The sequence below is a fragment of the Lynx rufus genome, unplaced genomic scaffold, assembly GCF_022079265.1.
Source record: "Lynx rufus isolate CCGP_SWC_20201006 ecotype Redwood Valley unplaced genomic scaffold, mLynRuf1.p SCAF_11, whole genome shotgun sequence".
In the NCBI taxonomy this organism is placed as follows: Eukaryota; Metazoa; Chordata; class Mammalia; order Carnivora; family Felidae; genus Lynx; species Lynx rufus.
This window is the reverse complement of record NW_025814825.1, coordinates 60,448,770-60,469,029: the sequence shown is the minus strand read 5'-3', so window position 1 is coordinate 60,469,029 and position 20,260 is coordinate 60,448,770.

Here is a 20,260-nt window from a genome sequence, read left to right as displayed (position 1 = left end):
ACCTGTCGGTGACGGCTGGCGGGGGGGTCACGTGCGGAAGTCTTGGCACTTGGGAAGTGCTCGACCGACCGGTTGCGGCTGAAACGATGATGGCTGAGATAAGGACAATTCTGACGCCAACAGAAGTAATCCAGGCGCTAATCCTCAGGAGGGGAGGGGCTGTTGACACATCCACGTGGGTGACGGGGGAGAGGGTGAAGCATGGTTCCCTTGGCATTGCTCCCCTGCCCGCAACAGGCTGGCTGCGCTGGGCACAGGGAGCGCCACGGGATCCGCGCCGAAGGGCGACTAGCAGTTACACCTACTGGCCCAGCTCCTACTGAAACTTGGAAGCAGGAAGTGATGGGACTTCAGAGAGGCGCCATTTCCCGCCACTGCAGCAAACGGGAAAGGGGACTCGTGTGCGCATGGGGACATATGACCTAACCCTTTGCCCTTTCCAAAGAGCCTCACTCGAGACCTCCCCCCACCATCAGCAAGGCACATTATTGTCACCAATCCCCAAGAGGTGAAAGGATTTGGCTGAAGTGACAGAGCACGTAGGAGGGCTGGGATTCAAACTCAAAGTCCTGGGTTTCTTTTGCCAGGCAGCATAGAAATAGGTTGCCTTTAAAAATAAAACTTTTTTAATGTTTACTTATTTTTGAGAGAGACAGAGAGAGAGAGAGAGAGAGAGAGAGAGACAGTGCAAACTGGGGTGGGGGGGGGGAGGCAGAGAAAGAGGGAGACACAGAATCTGAATCAGGCTCCGGGCTCTGTGCTGTCGGCACGGAGCCCAACATGGGCCTTGAACTCACGAGCTGTGAGACCATGACCTGAGCCAAAGTCAGACACACCCAACCGATGGAGCCACCCAGGCGGCCCCCTTTCTTTTTTAAATTTTTTTTAACGTTTATTTATTTTTAAGAGAAAGAGAGACAGAGTGTGAGCAGGGGAGGGGCGGAGGGAGAAGGAGAAATAGGTTGCCTCTAAAATTGGGTTTTCTTGCTATTTGATGAATGTTTTTTTTATAGAAGGAGGATCAGATTGACTCAGTTCAAGCGGTGGGAATAATGACAGAGTCATCTTGTGGCCATTCGCAAAGCAGCTGGACGCCCACCTGCCTCTGGCAGCCAGTTAGGGGTGAGTGCCCAGGAAAACCAGAGAGCGGGAGCCAGAATTCCAAGCAGCGAAGTGGAGACAGTGAAGTCTGGGGAGAGGAGAGGCCTGCCGGAGTGGAGAGCTTCAGCAATGACCCAAGTACTCGTTTGCTCAGAGGGAGTGAATGGAAAGATCTGGGAAGCCTTTTACATAAGCGGTATTCATCAGACGCCTCCCCGGGCCCAGAGGTGCAGAGGGTACTGGGGTTACCGGTGTACCATTGTTACAAACGACGGATGTGATCAGAACAAAGGTGTGGCACAGAAGAGACCCAAAGGATGGGTGTGGAAGAGATGATAGCCATAGGACCACAACTACTACTAACAAAAGTTAAATTAAAAAAAAAAATAGACTGATACCTGCATCTACAAGGTGTGTGTTATGATTGTGCCCATTTTACAGATTAGGAAAAGTCTGCCTGAGGTCCCAAAGCTGAGATCTGGGGGAGCCAGGATTGAAATCCATGCAGTTTGGCTCAAGGATCCAGCCTTACCTCTACTGTGAGCCCAATCCCAACCGTGGCCTAGAAAATGTCTGAGAACATAGAGAACAGGGACCCTCTCCACAGTCTCTCTGTTCCTAATGACCCCATATCCCCAACCTAGAGGTTACTTGAAGCTCCGAGCCTTAAAGGGCCTTGAGCCTTGGGCCCAACCCTCCCTGGGATGACCTGGGAGGTCCATTTCTGACAGCAACACAGGGCTTCCCCCGGACTCTCCATCAGCCTTTCCCACCCAGAAAGGGAGAGAAGGGCCCTCCCCCCGCCCCCCGCCCCCCGCCCCCCAGGGTGTTGTCAGCCCTGACTTAGCCTCCTCAGATCTCCCTGAGAGGCAGGCAAAGCACCCCTTCTTCCGGTTTCTCCCTTCCGGGGCCCCCCTGCCAGCTCCCCCAAGTCATGCCATCCATCTCAGCTGGGTGTCTCCAACGGAGCAGAGCACAGCTTGCCTGTAGCCGCTGATGCCCACATGTTATTCTTTGCCTTTATCTTGTTAGCATAATGTGCAGCTTCATTAACCAGCCAGATGAATCATTTAGTAATTGGAGCTAATGAATTTAATTTTCCCCTTTCTATTTTTTATAATAAAACAAAGTCATAATTTGCCGATAGGTCAAGGAAGGCTCCGAGTTGCTGTTTTGAGTCCGTGTTAGGCCAAGAGTACAAAATGGTAGACGGCAATGGAGTAAACCCTCCCACGGATCCCGCCGCTGTTTTTTAAATTTTTTTTTTCAACGTTTATTTATTTTTGGGACAGAGAGAGACAGAGCATGAATGGGGGAGGGCCAGAGAGAGAGGGAGACACAGAATCGGAAACAGGCTCCAGGCTCTGAGCCATCAGCCCAGAGCCCGACGCGGGGCTCGAACTCACGGACCGCGAGATCGTGACCTGGCTGAAGTCGGATGCTTAACCGACTGCGCCACCCAGGCGCCCCTCCGCCGCTGTTTTTTTAGAGTTTCTCGGGCACTGGACCCAACTGGATCGGTTTCCCAGTTCTGCAGAGAAGGCAACCAAAGGCCGGAACGAGAACTTGCTTTGCTTTTTACTATGAGATATCACCGTGACGGTAGCATAGGTGAGTATGAAGAACCAGACTAACAAACAATGTGTAATATTACCAAGGGGACTTCCGGGATCCTGCACGAAGGGCTGCAAACAGAGAATCAATCTGGCTTAGATTTTTCCCCCAAGAACTCCTCCCGCCTCCCGCAGTCAAGTGACCTGGGGTGGTAACATACACCCCCCCCCCCTTGTCACTACCCGGTTACTGAAAAACCTGAAGCCCAGTGACGCCGCAGGACTTGAAACATCAACACCGGAAGGAAGGCTAATTAGAGGGGCTCCCGCCCGCCGCACCGCATAGCTGAAATGCACCGTTGAAGGCTCCTTGTGACTTGACTACCTGGTGCCTCATCCCTGATTAACAGAGCCTGGCTGCAAACTAAAATGCAGTTAATTTATTGTAAGTTTTATTAGGCATATAAAAGGGAAGCAGGAATGAGTAGCCTTTCGTTGCTGGAGATACATTTCATCCCTGACTCAGAGCAGATTCCTCGTAGATTAAGCTTGTTAATTTCCCTACCGCCAACATTCTTCTCTGCATTGCTCAAGCAAAAGCCACAGGTTCTTGTCTGAAATGGATGGGATGAAAGGGGCCAGCCCCCCACCCCCCCAACAACAGTTACATTAACCACTTTGTCCTTTTAATTCATCTAATTACATGCAAGGAGAAAGCTGCTGCCTTAGAGGCTCCACTCCTCCCAGAGCCCAACGCTGCTGGGCCATTGCTTTGGGGTTTTTTTTGTTGTTGTCTTATTAGGGGTGCTTTTGTTCAGAGAGATGGTTAAAGCCATTTTCAGCAGCCAGCGAGATGAAGCAGTTTCAATAAGGATACAATGTACTTGTTTAAATTACCTTTCAAAATGCCCAAAACCATTAAGGGGGAGGCGCTGCAAATAAAGTTGGATTTTTGTTATAATGTTTTACCCTAATAACAGCTTTTATTTTATTATAATCCATTAGTTGACAATATTATTCTATAGATTATTAGGCAGCAATTTTGTTATTTTATCACACTTTCGGCGCTCACTCACCGGGCCAGGATCCACAAATCTCAGTATAATGTGCTTTCAATTTTGTTAAAATCTCTATTTAACTGGTTTGGCTGCGGAACATCTTGGCAAATGTGTTTTTAATTTCGTTCTAATTAACTTGACAGTTGACAGAACTCGGCGGTGGCGTGATAGTGTCCCCTTTTTTCCAGGGTCCCTGCAGCTCCATTCCTGGGGTCCGTTTTCTTCTCGCTCTGGTCCTAACAAGCAAGATGTCTGAGGTAACACCAAGGAATCAGGTATTTCGTCTCTGTCAAAAGTACATGTAATTTTTAAAAAACCAATTAAAAAAAAATCTGCCTTTCCTCTTTATCTGTAAAAAGAAGGTCATTGGTTCTGTGGGGTTTCAAAAACGGCTTGTTTCTGTAGATGTGTGTCCTAAAAGGTGGAATGAAGGCAAAGCAAGACCAGAGGGGGGGTTTTGTTGTCCATACGGGAAGCCGGCTCTTTCCCAAACAGGTGCTACTCTCGTGCACGTAGTGGAGAAAAACCCGAAACGCTCTGCTTTTGGGGGATCTGCCCTGGGAAGAGCAGCTTTAAGAGAACTTACCCTTGCTCTCTAAACGATTCTAAATTCTCTCTCTCTCTTCTCTGGGGAAGTTGGCTCTGGCAACCACTCTTGAGGTGTCATCTGCTTCCTTGCTTCTAGAATCCTGCAAACATCTCAGAACAGGCTTCTCCCCAACCCCGAGAGTGTCAGCAGGGTTGGTCCTAGACCACAAGGCAACTAATTTTTGTTGTTGTTGTTAACTGTCCTGATGTGAAGGTAAAGCAAATCTCTGTAAAAGGAATCCAATCTTGCCGACGCCTTTCCTTAGACAAAACATGGGCATCCAGGAGTCTGCATGGAAACCTTTGATGATTTGAAGCCAGGTTATTGAGTGAATTGGGCACCAGCATCTCCTATCAGCTATCTTCCTTATTCTCTCTCTCTCCTTACCTTGCTCGGCCGACACAAATTTTGCCCGTAACTGGAAATTCCCTGATCCCACATTTGTACTACTCGTTATGCGTCTGTTCAATTATTAAGAATGTCAGTCCTACCAGGACCCTCGGAGATGAATCACTACAACATCCTCGTCACGTTAATGACGAAAACTCATGGCTCGGGGGACGTGGGACTTGCCAAGATACCAGCCAGCAAGAAGCAGACCGAGACCACACAAAAGTCTTCTGACTCCCAGCCCATGCTCTTTCTTGAAAATTTCCTTAAAGAAGATTCTAGGGTCTCAAAAAAAAAAAAAAAATTCCGAATCATCTTTTCTGGTGTTTAAACCTGAATTTTGAGTTTTCATTTTTATTCAAAACAAGAATATTGTTACACAATTGTAAACAATGGCATAAGCCATTAGACGAAAACAAAGCATTTGGTGTGTGTATTTTCAAATAGTACTATGCTGGGGCGCCTGGGTGGCTCAGTCGTTTAAGCATCCGACTTTGGCTCAGGTCATGATCTCACCGTTTGTAAGTTCGAGCCCTGCATCAGGTTCTAGGCTGACAGCTCAGAGCCTGGAACCTGCTTTGGATTCTGTGTCTCCCTGTCTCTCTGCCTATCTCTCTCTCTCTCTCAAAAATAAATAAACATTAAAAAAATGAAAATGGCACTATGCTTCAAGCAAACAAAACGTAAATGCCCAGACCAGTGACTTTGAAGCAGGAGCAATTTTTCTCCCCCACAGGACATTTGCAAGGTCGGGGGATATTTTTGGTTGTCACAACTGGGAATGTCCTACTGGCGTCCAGGGGGTTGAGGCCAGGGGTGCTGCTAAACAGCCTACAGTACACAGCGCAGCACCTGTCCCCTGCCGCCACCACCAGCAGGACAAAGAACGATCCAGCCCAAAATGTCAGTCATGCTGAAGGGGACAAGCCCTGCCCTCCACCTTACCCTCAGAGAGTTTATATCTTACTCGCGGAGAAGAGAGACCGGCTACCTTGCAAGGGACAATGGGCTGGGCCAAGTCACCGCTGCCCCAGGGTTCATGATGAAGGCAAGACTTGAACCAACGTTACACTGACGTCCTTCATTCGTGTTCATCCTCCCTGGAAAGCAATCTGCTTTTACCCACATTCCCCACCTCAGCCACATAACTTTAGTAATTGCCCTGATTCCCTCCGGCCTGTTTCTTCTTCTATTCAATGGAGTCCAATAAGGCGGTAGTGACATAAGCCACATGGAACACCTATAACACAGTAGGCAGCGGATGAATCCGAGCATTGCGGCCCTGATCAGGAGGATGCCCCCAGTGCTCTGGCCAGGGTGGGGAGGGTGTAAGTCTCGTGCTCCGGCAGGTTTCTATCACAACAGCAAGAATGTGTCCACTCAGACTTTGGGAACGTCATCCAGGCGCCCCCGTATGGGAAGAAGCTCACAGACCCAGGAGAATTTGGTGGGGAGAGGCGGAGAGGGAGCATGAGAAGACAGACCAAGGAAAAGAAGATGTGCTTTGTCAGGATGGGTGCCCCGCCTCCCTGTTCCTCCTACTCCCCAACCCAAAGTGGCACCAATGGGGGACTCAGGTAAGAACCAGCTGAGGGGTGGCAGGGAGCCCGAGCATCGACTGTGCTCAAACAAGGTGGCACTTCATGCTTCCTTCCAAGTCCCGCACGGGGAACCCTGTCGTTGGATACAGAGAACCACAGACAATACCTGAAACCCTACTTCTCCCAATCAGAATCTGAACCTGCCACCATTAAAGATCTGTGGAGCTCCTGAAATGCTCAACAATACTCCAATACTCTTCCCTTTCATTTTCTTTGCATGACATCTACGTATTCACCGCAGGGTAGGGGGTTGTGAGCAGGAATAATTTCAGAGAGATGCTTCATTTAAAAAAAAAAACAAACAAACAAACTCATTCTCAAATTAATGCCAAAGAGAAGTAAAAGGTTTTTCCAATACTTCATCCCCAAAACTGCTCTCTGATGTGTGAACATCCGTCAATAACATACATTTCCGGGGCTCCAAATGGCCCAGATTTTAACATCCAGCTTAGTTAAACCACTAGAGTTTAACTACCGTGCTGCATCTTATGGAAACAGCACTAGAATGAAAAAGGGCATTTGAATTCTTCGCCCAAGGCAATGCGTTTCTTGTGGATGGTCACACTGTCATGGGTGGTTCTCGTCGCCGCGTGGCCTCACAAGGTACGGCCTTTCCCCACTGACATCATTTTTGATAGCTTCTCCACCGGGCCTCCGTTTTCCCAGGCCAGAATTAAGTTTTGCCGGGGACATTGTCGCAGGGCCTGCGTTTGACCGTCGAGCACCATGTGTGGCCATGAGAAAGGAAAGAAAAATCAATAGGGTTTCATTAAAACAGCAGGCAATCAGGGCCCAGCCCTGGCTTAATTACAGTTTCAGTAGCATTTGCTTTAATTGGAAAGAATAAAAGAAGTGAAGTGGAGTGCATGAAGAAATTAGCATATCTGTCACTGTTGTCACATTGGACCGTGGCCTTAAAACACTGCTGGCTCTTTCCTATCTCTGAAGCTGCACCGAACCCTGAAACAAAAGTCGGCAATGGCAATTAGCAAATCCTCAGCCTCTACCTTTGTGAAATTCTAATTAAAGTCTTTTATAATCTTTGGGAGGCATTTCTTAAAACCTGCTAGATTTGCAACATGCCTGTTAATTATGCCAGCGTGGTGATGCGGCCGGGAGAATCGCAGTCCTCTGGGGCTGTATATTTAAGGCGGTTCTGAGCCGGCTTCCGCAGCCCAGAAAACTTGCAGAGAGCCTCGTTCTTGCTTAGATGGTGGGTCCCAAAGGCAGCTTCTGGAGTTCTGTTTGCTTACTGGACTTCCCAACAGTTGCAGACACAGTAAACGTCAGAGCTGTGAGATCCTTAGGCTCCAAAGAGTTCAAACCTGCCCATGCCCCCATTTTGCAGATACAGAAACTGAGGTCCAAGATTCCCAGGCTACAATAGGGTAGAGAGAGGACTTTTTATCAGGCCTGTTTTTGTTTTTGCTTTGCAAATTCTAGTCTCCTATCTACTCTCTCACAATATTTCATTGGATGAAGTTTCCCATTGAAAGAAAATATTTTCTTCCGTATCATGGAACACAGATCGTATTTTCCCATGTCCCAACCAGCGTGTTGTGTTTAAGACAAAGAGGCTCCTCCTTTGGAATGGTTAATGGGTTCAAATCAGTCTGTGATTCCGAGTTTGGTTAGGATGTGGCCAAGGAAAGGCTTCCAAGATCACAGCCACTGGAGAAGGCACGGAGACTGTAGAAGCAGAGCTGGCCTTCCCACTGGCTTGGATTCTGGAAAGACATGTCAAACGCCTAACAATCTCACAAATCACACAGAGATCACAGAGGTGGCTAATAAGAGCTTCCATTTTGCGACAGCCCATTTCGTGCTGAGTGGTCCCATGGAGGTTCTGTTGTCCCCACTTTAAAGATAAGACTGAGGCACAAAGAGGTAAAGTTTATTTGTTATTGGCCAAATAAGCCACAAGCCGGGCTTTAAACTCAAATTCATTTCCAAGGGGCTTCCCCACCAGCTACATGGCCCTCCCAAGGCAAAAGACCAATTCTGGGGTTGAAGTGAGGCCTGCAGGTCTACGAGCTCATGCTCTTGTGGCGAACGCCTGGCCCGCAGAGGCCGCACAGCCTTGCTGGTGAGGCCCCAGGCCCAGGAGGGGTCCTTCCGAAAACGTACCCAGACCAGGTGCTTCCTCCCACACCAGTAAGGGCGGGCACTGCTCTTTGGTCACAAACCCCAGAACAGCAGCTCATTGTACCAGTGAAAAGACAGTGCCGTGTGGCCGGGGCGCGGGGCCGCCTCCGAGGTCAGAGGGAAGTGGCGGGGGGACAGTAGGGAGACCTCCATGCAGAAAATTACAGGGAGGAAACAATTCTTTGTCCCTTCACAAAGTGGCCATTGGGAAGCGCGTGACTGGCTTCTCACCAGAGCGTGGCAGGGTCCTGTCCGGGGTCAGTCCTCAGAGGCACGGCAGTGTCTTCCAGAGCACTGGGCGTGAGCTGAGCCAGAAAGCACTTAAACTCCAGCTGGTGCAAGCTGCCTCTGCTCTAGCCTCCATTTCCTCATCTGTGGAATATACCTGTCCCCCTCCGTGAGCTCATGGACCCCTATCCCCTCAGTGACCAGGCCTCAGACCAAGGGAGGCCCTAAAGAGGACAGGAACAAAGCCACCGCAAGCCACGGCTGACCAGTAGAGAATGCCCGTGGGCAGGGGGGCGTGGAGGCACTCAGAAATGGGGACCAGGCTGGCAGAGGCAAATGTCCCCTCTCCCCGAGGGGCCATCCAGAGCCAAGAGTGGGCACGGGGACAGTCATCCCGGCCAAAACGGTGGCTTGCAGAGTGAATGGAGCCAACGCGCTTCACGCCCCTGCTCTACGGCAGGCATTGTGCTGACTCCCTACGGGTCAACTTCCAAGTCCCCACCCCCACCCTGCACTGTGTTAGCAGGCGGGCACCAGGGTCAGCCTCCCTCCACAGAGGAGGCTGTGGAAGGTGAAGGTGAGCGAGTCCCCCAGGTGCCATGGTTGGTAAGTGGCTGAGCTGAACGCAGGCGGGCGAGTGGGCCCGGACCCGACTCTCAATCCAGCTCCTCGGTGTCCACACCACAGCCTCTCCCCCCAGCCGTGTGGCTCTGGCTTTCAGCCGGTTGGTGTAGGAACCGGCTGACACCTTGATGGGAAATGTGAAAGGTCAGAGGGCCTTAAGGCGGGGGCCCCACACTGTCGGAAATGCCCGCGACGCCGCCTGCCCTTTGCCCCTGTGCTCCCCTCTATGTTGTTTCCTTTGTTTTCCGTAAGAGACCGTAGGCACGGATGCCCGGCTCTGGAAAGGCAGCAGAGCTCGGCGATTAAGCCCAGCCTTTGGATCCAGTCCACAGCCTGGATTCAAATCTGAATCCTACAGCTTCACAGGATGGCAGGCAAGTGACTTCACCCTGGTGTCCCAGGGGTTCCTCGGCGGTAAGGCGGAGACGGCAGTACTCAGTTTCCCTGGCGGTCTGCGGAATTCAGTGAGGGGGATGCGTGGGCAGGGCTCGCGATGGGGCCGCTGAGACTCAGACCCCTGTCTTTCTTAGCACGGGGTGCCCCGGGTTGCACCAACAGTGCCTGGCAGAGGGCTCCCACGGGCGACAAAAGAAACATCGCGCTCCCAATCAGGGGTGGCACGAGTGTCACAGCCCTGCCACTCCACGACCTGGGCTAGCCCCTTCCTCCCTGGGCCATCTGGACGTCAGCTTCCCATCTTTAAAACATGGAGGCGGAGCTGATCAATGCCACGGTCTCTCCCACATCGCGACTCACTCAGGGGATGGGAGAATCACAGGCCACACGAACCCACGGTGAGGAAGGGTCCCCTCCGTGTTGGGCTGCTTGTCGCCTTGTTCACACCCTGCTCCTAAAGCACTGATGGACCCACCTCGGAGGGCTGCCTGGTGGCCTTTCCAGCGAGAGGTGGAGGGTCTTTGAGAGGAGACTCATCTTGGCGCAAGTGAAATGCAGCCGCCACCATTAACTGGGACAAACACCCCCGTGCGTGGCTCGGCCGAGGCGCACATTCACAGGGCTGGTAATTAGAGGGGAAATATCCTTCAGGCAGCTTAGCTGCAGAAAACCATTTTCATTGAAAATATACATTTTGTAATTGTAAATGGAAAGATTACCTGTAATAGCGGTAACAGACCCATTTCCTAATAAGATGAACACCATAGCTGATGAGTGAAGCATCTGTATATAGCTACATACACCATTTCTGTGCTGCAGGCTGCCAATTTGTTTCAGCAGCGAAAAGCGTGATTTAGTGTTTGTAGCATTACCATCTGTTGTCGTTATTACAGAAATTATATATAAACCAGTTAGTAAACACTTTGCCGAGTTGTCTGTTGTTTTGATAATCACCCATAATAACATCTAGCATCAATATGGTCTTTAAACCCGATTTGGGAGTTAATGGAATAAGAGGAGGCAGTCTGTATATGCACCGGGGTAATGTCATTAGGAATGTTTGTGAAGAACAAATTAAATCAGTTGTAAATTGTGCTCTCAAGTCAGCCAGAAAACCAGTCTTGTTCAGGAGAAGGGATTTATATTTTAACCTCGTGCAGAAAATGCACTTACGCAGATTAAAATAAAATAGGGACTTTGCCGATGGATGGAAATAGTAATTGCCAGCGCCTTAATGGCTTCCTGTTGGCTGTGTCATGCAGTGGGCACAGCTATTTTAAAAGTTAACCGGCACTCGGGGTCATACTTTGACTGATTCAGTCATTAAACTAGGCTAGGCATGTCACTAAATGGCTGATTATTCAAATGATGAGCCTACTCCATGGGTCCCCGGTGTCGTCTTTCGAACATGGGGATTTTCAGGGAAAGTTCTCATAAAATCAACACGAGATAGACTCAAGTACAAGTCAATGGTAGCACTAGGCTGGGGCCTGGCCCAGGTGGGGCGGCAGAGGGACGCCGCCGGCTTTCTCAGGCAGGTGGGGGCGGGCGGACAGCCACAGCGGCTCAACTTGGTTGTTGGACGCTCCCGGGTTCCTGGGGAAGACTCTTAGTGGTGGATGCGTCCAAAGGAGGGCCATGTGTAGACAAAGAAATGCCGGGGGGTCTGTGACTCCACTGGCAGACCATTATCAATGTTCTAGCTCACCAGCTTACACACCAGGAGGCAGTGGGAGGGGTGGGAGTGGGGCGGGACCGCAGGTCAGCCCCCAGAGCCTCTGCTCTTTCTGGATCCACAGTACTTCTCACTGAGCACGTTCAAGACCTTTCTCTTGTACATCCTCATAATATCCCCGAAAAACATTTTACTAATACCCCCATCTTATAGGTAAGAAGATTGAGGCTTAGGGGGAGTCAGGCTTTCCAAGTGAGATCACATAGCTGGCAAGAGGCCCATTTGGGATCAGAACACAGGTGTCAGTGAGGCTGGAATTACTTCCATGGCACTGAGCTGTTGAGCTGGTGGGACCCAAAGTGGACATTTTCCTAGGCACTTAGAAGTCCAGAATATCCCCGTACGGGGTTGGGGGCAGTGGTGGCAGGAAAGATGGCAAGACCAGCCCTAGGGTCCAGTCTGGTGACTGGGGGGCTAGTCTGACTGGCAGCTGCCGAATATGGCTTCGTGGCGAGCTGGGGAAGGGACAGGAGGAAGTCCTCTGTCGAGTGCCAGCCCCGGCACGGAGACGGACAGGAGTTGGAGATGGTTGCCCAGGCGATAGGAAGGGCTGAGCCATCCAAAGGACTGGCCAGATGCCAAGGCTCTGGCCACATCTGGCTAGGAGCACAGAGCGTAATGCAATGTTTTTTGAAGAGCAGACACCCTTGGGGCGCCTGGTGGCTCAGCTGGTGAAGCGTCCGACTTTGGCCCAGGTCCTGAACTTGAGGTTCCCGAGTTCAAGCCCCACGTCAGGCTCTGCACTGACACCTCGGAGCCTGCTTGGCATTCTCTCCCTCCCTCTCTCTCTGGCCCTCTCTCTCACTGCCTCTCTCTCTCTCTCTCTCCCTCAAAAATAGACATTTAAAAACAGAGCAGACACCCTTAAGATAACCAACCATCCTTAAGATGATTTTCAACGGTCCACATTAGAAACTCATTTTTACTCTGTAAAAAATGGTTATTAGCTAAAATACAAACAGCACATCCGTACTACAGAATAAATTTGGTTCTAAAGAAAATTTCTTAAAAAGGAACCTAAGTACAAACACCGAGACTATTTTAAAAATATTACGTAGGCAGTCGTACAGATGATATATAGACATGGCAACAGCCATAAGGAGAATGATTCGGGTTTGGCCTCTGGAGTCAGGAAGACCTGGATTCAAAGTCCCAAGTGGTCTGGGGTCAGTGTTAGCCCCTCCCAGTTTATTTCATGGTGTATAACACAGGGCCGACGGGGACAGTAACAGCCATCAGAATAGCCATCACACAAACAAAAGGGCCCAGTCCTTTCTTCCAAGGAGTGCCCCAGAGATGTCAGCTCCCCACTCAATGTCCTGCGTTAGGGGACATTTGCTCAACAGTTGCTGAATCCGAACACACCGAGAGGCAAAGCCCACGGGGCCACCCTCCTGTTGCCAATAAGAGAAGTGCTCACCCCAAGGGGATCAGACACGGCCCCTGGATGCTCTGGCCCAAGCCTGGGTGTTTTAGGTTTTTGTTTGTCGTAATAAATGCGATAAATCAATCACAACCAGACTCCGAGGGGAGACTCCATCACTGCCATCTTCAAGTTCTAGACAGAGAAACTGAGGCTACCCGCTGGCCCACAGTCGCACAGACAGCTAAGACCTTTCCAGAGCCGGAACAGCCAAGCGGTCTGACCCCAGATGAAGCACCACTATGGAGAGGCAAACTATGACCCGAGGGCCAGATCCCACCGGCTGTCTATTTTGCAATGGCTGATTGGGTACGAATAGTTTTGACATATGTAAATAAATAGTTGGGGAAGAATTCAAAGGAGGATATTTTGTGACATGTAAAAATGATACGAAATTCAAATTTCCATGTCCATAAATAAAGTTTTATTGGCACCCAGCCACGCTCCCTCACTTAGGTATGGTCTCTGTCTGCTTTTGGGCTAAAACGGCAGAGCCGAGTGGCGACGGAGGCCACACGACTCGCAAAGCTTGAAATATCTCCCACCTGGCCCTTTACAGAGAAAGTGTGCCGACACCACCCTCCAGCCCCCGCCTCCCCACTGCACTCTACCCCCTTAGCAGTTCTGCAAACTAAGTGAAGAAGGGAGAAAGGAAGGGCTTTTGTCTCCAGAGCATCATCGTGGGACAATGAACGATGGGGGGACAAACAGGAGTGGAGAAAGAGAGCAAGAGAGAAAAAAAGAACCATCCATGTTGACAAACCGGGCAAGGTGGCTGTGGACATGCGGCTCCTCCAACCGCGATCACGAAGGCAAAAGGAAGAAGAAGTTCTCAGCCTCAGAAATAAATCTCACTCCCCCGCAGCTGGGCTCAGGGCGATAATGACCGGGGTGGAAATCCACACCCAAGGGACACCAGGAAGGAGAATCGCTGAGACCAGGGCACCATAGAAATACTCTAGGTGCTTGAATATTTTTCATAAATTCGTGTAATTATTTTAATTAAAAATCTTTAAAATATTAATGGGGGAGGGGGATCCAAAGCGGAGTTAATTAGAGCAGCTCCACTCACCGCATGTACTTAAGACTCCGTCAGCTTTTCCATTAGGAACTGCTGCTTTTCAGGGGGGTTATAATTCAACCGAAGAAATTGGCCACAGGCTGAAGCTTGACGTGCAAGTTTGCAGGGTGGGAATTAATTGTTTAATTGACTTGAATATTCAAGGCCTGTATGTGGAGAGGGGGAAAAAAATCGTATGTTGTCATCCCGGCGAGGGTCAGCCTGCAGACAGCTGCCTTTTTTGTAGCTCGCCGGTTATCACTGCCCCTATTAAAACCCCACCAGCCATCATTACAGTTCAAAAATATATACCTATGTGCGCTTTGCACCGAAAGGCTCTAAGTACCTTACTTAGCTCTTAAATTCATACCTAAGTTTCCCCTCGAATGAGCTTCATTAATCTGGAAAGGAGAGGCTTTTGCCTGTTCAGGTGAATGTGTTTTAAAATAAGCCTTTTCATTTTTGGTAGCTTCAATATACAACCAGCGGCAATCGCAGGCTTCCCTTCCCTTGGCTGAAACCCGATCATTAAACCAACTTCACTATTAGGGGGAATATCTGGCTGGAAAATGCATTTTATCCCTGAAGAATATGCCATATTAGTGAGAAAATTACTCTAAATGGGAACAAAGCTGACAACTGCTGCTTGCAGACTAATGGCCTAGTGTATATATTGTACCCAAAAAGTATGTCATCACCCAGCTGTTGAGCAAATCACCGGCGTGAGATTCTGGTTGGCAGAAATGGGACATTAGAGCTGTCGGAAAGGTTTTAGGGATTTGGGTGGGTGTCTCCCTCCTCCTTCTACTTAAAACCAACGGACTCGGTATCACCAGCCTAACCCTAAATCCAGGGGAACCCGATGCCGAGAGGCCGTCGCCGTGACCGTCAGCAGGTAGCCACGGCATCCTGTTCTTCCTTCTGCTGGGATTATTCAGCAGCCATTTAACGCAGAACTGCATCCTGTGTGTGAACGGCAGAGCGCTGTTCGCCTCCACCTATTTAGGGACTTGGAGGAAGCCTTGGAGCCCCACAGACAACCCGGGACGGGGCCCCGGCCCTTGTCTAAGACAGGAAAACTGTGTCACGGCAGTGCACCGTAAATGCGATGAATGGCGAGGAGGAAGGACGGAGGACCAGGACCCTGAGAAGTCTTCAAGATCAAAATATGTACGCTGTCGTCAGAAAAAAAAAAAAAAATGTTTGTTTCATTTTCAATCCTGATACTATCTTCCTCAGGAGAACAGATTCGAATTTAGGGCCATGTTGCTGTTCCTATTAAAAAGGAAAGTGGTATCACTTTTAATAAAGTCCAGGAACACTCATTAGGGGAATGCATTTTCCATCCGCCTACACACAAAGTGGAAGTCATGTTGGTGACTCAGAACAGTCACACAGAGGCGCCCGGTGCTCCGCGTCTCTTGAGGGAGGGTCTGCAAAGGGTGAGGATTTCAGTCATCTGTGGCATTCAAGAAACAAAAAAATGGACAAAGGAAAAAGAGTGACAAACCAAAAAAACCCGACTCTTAACTACAGAGAACCGATGGTTACCATAGGGAAGGTGGGGGGGGTGTGAAATAGATAAAGGAGATTAAGAGCACACTTATCACGATGAGCACCGAGGAATGTATAGAATTGTTGGATCGCTACACTGTATACCTGAAACTAATATAACAATGTGTGCTAACTATACTGGAATCAAGATTATAAAAAAGCAAAAAAGAACATTCATGGCCCAGAATTGGGATTGGTCATGCCCATGAACCACAGGATAGTTTTTTTCTTAATGTTTATTTATTTTTGAGACAGAGACAGAGTGCAAGTGGGGGAGGGGCCGAGAGAGAGGGAGACCCAGAATCCGAAGCCGGCTCCAGGCTCCGAGCTGTCCGCACAGAGCCCGAAGCGGGGCTCGAACCCACGAACTGTGAGATCATGACCTGAGCCAAAGTCGGACGCTTAACCTACTGAGCACCCAGGCGCCCCCTAGGATAGTTTCTTGTAGCCTGAAATACCACGCTTTAACTAAAAATGCAGACAAGTGAACTGGGACCAAAGCCTGGGCGCCGAGAATTGCCACCCTGCACAGTACAGAGGAGTATAGCTACTACCCAAAGTACTCATTGTGGCCCCTCAAACAGGAGCAAATGGAACCTCGAAGAAAGTACCATTTCTGTTCTTCCTTCTACCTATATGCAGCCCTGGGTACCAGAAACAAGCATTCTGCCTAAATCTGCCCTGAAAATATAGTTATATATCAGACTCTTCAAGTTCAAAGCCTCACACCCTTTTCAGTCACGTAAAGGACATATCCATCCTGTTGGAAGAGCTGAACTCTCACATGTCTTAAGAAACCCTTAGATAAGAACCATATTTGTGATCACGTGGTACTCAAGCAAACAGCAAATTTGTGGTAATTACTCAACTCCTACTTATTGAGCTACAACTATGAGCCAGACAGTGTTCTAGGGATAGCAAAGGCTCAAAAAGCATTTAGAAGAAGAAGATCCTACAGGAGAAGATAATTAGTAATGCAAAGTAATATTTCATATGATGTTCAGGCTGGAAGAAAGCATGGCAGTCATGTGGCCCAATGTGCCCATTTTACACATGAGGAATTTGATCTAAACTGAAACAGCTCTCCTGGCTTGTGGCTGAATCAGAGTCGCAACTGTTTCATCCCTCATATATTTATTATATAAAACGAATATAATTATTACTGTGGGTCATGCATTGCATTCGGTTTCCATATAGTCTTTGAAACAACCCTACAAGGTAGGGGGTATTCTTCTCCCAATTTACAGGTGAAGAAACAGGCTCAGACGGTTGTCATTCGTCCAAGAGCACAGAGCCCCGCGGATTCCAACTCAGCCCCGTCTGTTTCCAGAGCTGTATTTCTCATCCATTAGGCTCTGCAGAATAAAAGCATGAAGTGTGTTCCATGCCCCCTATCTGCTTGGGAAATGCCAGTTCATCCTTCAAGACCACTGAACTCAGGTGCCTGGGTGACTCAGTCGGTTAAGCGTCCGACTTCGACTCAGGTCATGATCTCACGGTTCGCAGGTTCGTGGCCACGGTTGGTACACACATCTACCATACAACCAGATTTTAACACTGTCGGGATGGCTCTTCCCTAGCTCATCGCTTGGGCACCTGATGCGTCTGGCTCTGACCTTGAGTGGCGTTTCCAAGTGCCCCTTTGTTATCCTGACTCCAGTGAGTTCCCAGGAAGTGTCGGGGAGGGAGGGGGGAGCACTTCACAAGCGGGAAATAGGATCCTTCCACTTAATGAAACCCAACCTGTAACAAAAGCAATTTGATGCCATAACTTTGATCTGTTGAATGATTAAAAAGACAGAATTTTAGAAAAACAAATGATTCTTGATTTTTGAGAAAACGAAATGCTATTGTTCTCAGTAGCGATAAATCATCTCCCAAAAATTCCAGCAGATTTTGAGCAAATACTGACATGCGTACTTTCATCAACGATGGGAACATCGAAAGCTCCTCAGAATATAAAATCCTAATACTGTCTCACCAGTTTGCTCAAATATTGAAATACAATAAAGATTTGTATAAACTACCAGAAGTATAACTGATTCTTTTTTTTTTTTTTTTTTGATAATTCAGAGCACGGTTCCAAACTTATTCCTCCGGTTCACCACTGCTAACCCCGCAAAATCCTAGATCTGGAATTTTTGTTAGAGCTCTTGTTCACTGAATGCCTACTCATGCCAGCCTTGGTTTTCTTCATTTAATGAACACTGACGTGATCACCCAAAGGCCTGAGAAGAAAGGACCCACAACAGATGCAGAGCCTGGGTTCAAGCCAAATAGCCTGTCCAGGTATACACAGCCTGACGGTGGTGGTCTCAGGATCCTAATCCGGGTCTCTCTATACACCTTCAAATCCAGCTCTGTCTCCTTAGAATATGCTAGACTTTGGGGTCAACCCTTACGTACCCTGACATATCCTGGGATACTAATTTTTTTCTATGGGGGGGGGAGTGTTGTTTTGTCTTCATAAATTTTCATCAGCTTGCTTGCCTGTCTCTTTTGCTCGTCACTTCTTGTGCTCGCTTCTCCCGTCTTTCTTTGGGTACCAAAGAATTTTCTGGCTTTTGAGACGCTGGGTGAACAGACTGAGGCCACAGCCGAGACGTGAAATGTGGTAAAGCCAATGGCAGCTCCGTGTGCTCATGGTGAACTTTCTAAGATTTCACTTTTCTACCAAATAACTGAGACAAACCCACCCCTCCTGACCTGGCAAGCCCACCGAGGACCCACAGTGTTGGCGTGACAACAAACGAACCGCACACACATGAGGGAAAAGGGTCCGCCACAGCAGGAGTTTTTAAAAAATGCAAACTGGAAAAACTGAAAATGCAACCTTTTGCCTGTCGGATGAGCTTTTAAAATCTCACACCAGAAAGTGCTACATGCTGAGGAGGATGCGATAAACTTTGATACTTTGCTTGTGGAAAATAAAACACCTCTTTTAGAAAACAATTTAGTGATACGTATAGGAGCCTTAAAAACGCTCACCCCTTGAATTAATAATGCTTTCGGGGTCTCTAACCCAACCAAATAATTTAAAATTTAAAAACTATTTACCACATTGTCTAGTGAGATAGTATTTATAGCAACATATGTACACAAAACATCAAATAACCTCAAGCCACAAGAATACAGAAAGGTTAAGTAATGTGTGACATACAAACATTAAAACCAGAATAGGGTTAAATACTAGGCAACTAGGCAACTATGAAAATAGTTACTGGGGGCACCTGGGTGGCTCAGTCAGTTGAGCCAATGGCTCTTGATTTGAGCTCAAGTCACGAACTCACAGTTACTTGAGTCCGAGCCTGTATCGGGCACCATCAGCTCAGAGCCTGCTTGAGATTCTCCCCCTCTCTCTGCCTCTCCCCTGCTCACACTCTCTCTCGAAAGAAAGAAATAAACTTAAAAAAAAGTTATTGTAAATTGTGTGATGCAATTTAAAAAAATTTTTTATATGCTTATTTATTTTTGACAGTGAGAGAGAGCACAAGTAGGGAAGGAGCAGAGACAGAGGGAGACACGGAATCAGAAGCAGGCTCCAGGCTCCGAGCTGTCAGCACAGAGCCCGACGCGGGGCTCGAACTCATGAACCGTGAGCTCATGACCCGAGCCGAAGTCGGACGCTCAACCCACTGAGCCACCCAGGTACCCCTGTGTGATTCAATTTTTAAATTACAGGTATTTATTATAAATACACACCTATAAGAGAAAAAAGTAAAAAGAAATACATTAAAATCCTAACAGTGACATTCCATAAGAAATTGTATTTTTACTTCTTATACTGCTATTTCCTTCTTTTACCTTTTTATATTTTTTCTAATAAAGAAATAAGTCTTTAATACTACGTTTACAAAGCACTTATGACAACATAGCCATAGGTGGTACGTTATTATGTGGTGGGAAAGAAAACAGAAGGATAAAAAGAATATGAATTCGATTTTTGCGTTCAAAAAAAGAAAGACATCAAAATATTACAGTGGAGGGTATAATGAGTAATTCTACTTTGTTTTTCCATATTTTCAAATTTTTATACAAGTTTTCATAATTATTTTTAAAATCTTTACTGCTTTGAAAAGTGGCTTTATTGATCACTGTCGGCCATAAAACAGAAACTCAAACTGCCAGACGCCCATCCCTGAGGAGGGCTCTGATGTGGTGCCTTCTCCCTTTGTTTAAAAACAAGACAAATCAGGGGCGCCTGAGTGGCTCAGTCCATTAAGCGCCTGGCTCTTGATTTCGGCTCAGGTCCTGGTCTCGCAGTTGGTGAGTTCGAGCCCCACGTCAGGCTCCACGCTGACAGTGCAGAGGCTGCTTGGGATTGTGTGTCTCCCTCTCTCTCTGCCCCTCCCCTACTCTCTCTCTCTCTCGCTCTCTCAAAATAAACATTAAAAAAATCTAAGAGAAACCAACCAAATGGTGTTTAGGAATGTTATCGAAGTGTTAGAGATACGCCGTCACAAACTGAGCCTTTGTCCTTGACTTAATCAGAAAATTGGAGAGCTGAATGGAAAGGGAGTAGCTTTTAACCACGTGCCCTGTGTCTGGGGCCCTCTCAACTCCACTCTCATGTTGACACCCCTGCAGGAGACCCTGGCAGGGCCACCAGGCTGGGGTCACTGTGGCGTGTGCCCATCGGCCGCCACGCTGACTGGCCCTGTGCATGAGAGCTGAGCCAACAGGGCATCAAATCCCCTCTCCTCTCTTCAGGAGACACAGGATTTCCATCCCAAAGGAGATCTTCCCAAAGGAAGATGCCATGAAGCTGCGGTCCGCGTGACCAAGGTCTCCTGCCTGGGACAG